The sequence below is a fragment of the Pangasianodon hypophthalmus genome, unplaced genomic scaffold (genome assembly GCF_027358585.1).
Source record: "Pangasianodon hypophthalmus isolate fPanHyp1 unplaced genomic scaffold, fPanHyp1.pri scaffold_113_ctg1, whole genome shotgun sequence".
Lineage (NCBI taxonomy): Eukaryota > Metazoa > Chordata > Actinopteri > Siluriformes > Pangasiidae > Pangasianodon > Pangasianodon hypophthalmus.
The window spans coordinates 1-2,500 of NW_026514210.1; the positions used below are offsets into that span (position 1 = coordinate 1).

At 37.6% G+C, this 2,500-nt stretch overlaps 1 protein-coding gene across 1 annotated transcript in view; it reads left to right on the forward strand.

The window, feature by feature from the left end:
• Positions 1–2,129: 2,129 nt before the first annotated feature.
• phc1 (polyhomeotic homolog 1) overlaps positions 2,130–2,500 on the forward strand; it is a gene marked incomplete at its 3' end in the record, with an annotated part of 10,591 nt that continues 10,220 nt past the window's right edge. Inside the window, 1 exon segment of the mRNA XM_053231926.1 lies at positions 2,130–2,344.

Below are 2,500 nucleotides of genomic sequence, written 5' to 3' on the forward strand. Positions count from 1 at the left end.
CTAGCTTCCAGTTCCTGTTTTGCCTTTTAAGTAAATCCAGAATTTGTTGATACAGAGGATTGCAGCACTTGTTTCCACATCAATTTTTTAAAAATGTATTACAACATAGCCACAATTATAAACACCAAAACTTACATTTAAAATCCTCCAACAACCGCTGACAGATCTCTCCATCTTTACAACAGTGACGCTTCTGCATTGCTGGAGTGCAAAATGTCACACCGTCCACATGCGAGAGATGAGCTTTTACAGGATATTCATTCCATTTACTTCAATCATTTTTCTTAAATATTTCAAGAGTACAAATCTATTCTTATTAATAAAAAGAGAAAATCATTTACATGTTATTTTTGGGCCCCAAACCGCAGATTTTATTGCATTCAGTGGGGTTCAGATTTCTTTCAGGACGAAGCTTCCTGTACTTCTAACCTGCTTATGTGTGTTTTTTAGCAGAGCTTGCTGGAGGTTAGTCTGTAGAATTACTGAGAGAAATGCAGTAAAACCTTTAAAATGTAAAAACCCATACATTAGGTTAAAGCAGTTGGTTAAAACGGACTTTTCTGGCTGACACACATACACACACACACACACACACACACACTGCTAGCTTTTCTGACTGAGTTTGTTAAACATTTCGCTCGATAACTGATGTTTGATCTGTGCATTAGGATCGAGAAGGTAATAGAAGGTGATATAGAATATAGTGGTTTTTCAGATTTTTTAATTCTACAGTCATGAGAGTTGCCTCTTAAACTTCTCACCCCAGAGAATTGCAAAAAGCTGTTTCTTTCTCACAGTCACATCAGTGGGAAACGAGTGAAAGCTCACGTACAGATGTTTGCGTGAGCCATTTAGAGAAGCTGCAGAGATTGCATGCTGTATTTCACGTTCATCTGAAGATCTCAGAAGCTTCTGCTTCTCCTTCTGTAACATGGAAGTTTGAAAAAGTAACAGTAATAGTGTAATAGAGTTCCTATGATGCACAAAAATTATAATAACAATAGCATTTACTTTAAATGATGCACGGTTTTACATTCAGCTGGTGGCTTCCTGCTTAACTGGAAACGTGTCCAAAGTTTTTGCACATGCCACAATCACTACTTTATTTTAAAGTTCCACAAATATAAATATAACATAAATATATAAATGTACTGTAAATATAAATATAAAGGTAAATATAAAATAGAATGTAACCACATAAACATTTGCAGATAATATTATTTTTAAAAATAGTTTGCTGTAGAGGTGTTTACTTCTTTCCACTTCATAAATCAACCACATACACAGTCAGGTCCAAAAGTATTTGGACAATGACAGAGTTTTTGTGATTTTGCCTTTATACACCACCACAGTGGATTTGCAAAAAAATGGTAGCATGTGCAAAAACTTTGGACACGTTTCCAGTTAAGCAGGAGGCCACCAGCTGAATGTAAAACCATGCATCATTTAAAGTAAATGCTATTGTTATTATAATTTTTGTGCATCATAGGAACATGTTACAGAAGCAGAAGCAGAAGCTTCTGAGATCTTCAGATGAACGTGAAATACAGCATGCAATCTCTGCAGCTTCTCTAAATGCACAAATGGTGGTGGTGTATAAAGGCAAAATCACAAAACCTCTGTCACTGTCCAAATACTTTCGGACCTAACTGTATATTTTCCCCAGGGGTGCCTAAACTTTTGCGTACAGCTGTATGTAATTCTGCTTTAATCAGCTTTGTGTGAATCAGGTGCATGGTTGCTGCTGTTATGCTGTGTGTATGTTTTGTAACTGTATTAATGTAGAAGAACATTTTACTCTGTCTCAGGTGTAATGCTCGCGTATCTGACAGGTTTGGAGGAGGAGGACAGTGTAGAAGTGAGAGTGGCTTTATGTCGCCACCTGCAGGTGAGAGCCGGGAACTGCAGGCTGTTTAATGCGGAGAGACTCACTTCCGCCTCCTGAGAGTGACTTTAACATGACAGTGCGTTAATATTCTCAGCGCGAAGGCGAAACACACATTTCTGTAAAGATAAATTGTTATGTAAAGTTTGATATAAATAAAATTGTGTTAGTAAATAAAGCACAAATCGAGCGATAAGCTTGGAGGGTGTCCGCGCACGAATATGACGTCATGCCAGGCACCGGAAGTAGATTTGTAAACAGTAATAGTGGGCGGGGCTTGTAGTGTCTCAGGCAGCGGTTTTCTTGCAGATATATATATATATATTTTTTCCTGCAAAGTCTCCTAAAACAAAAGCAAACATCAATAAAGAAATAAAGAAGCTCGGATCCGAGTCACATCCCGTCATTAGCGCTAACACTGTGAGGAGGAGAGTTTTAACCACAGCGCCGCGGCTTCAGGTACAAACCTCTCTGCTGCACTTTAGCATTAGCGAGCTAGCTTAGCAGGCTAACAGGCTAACTTTCAGCGCGCTGTAACTGTAACAATAATACACTTTATATACAATCATAATTGATTGTATATATATGTAACTATTACAGTAATAATATATAACA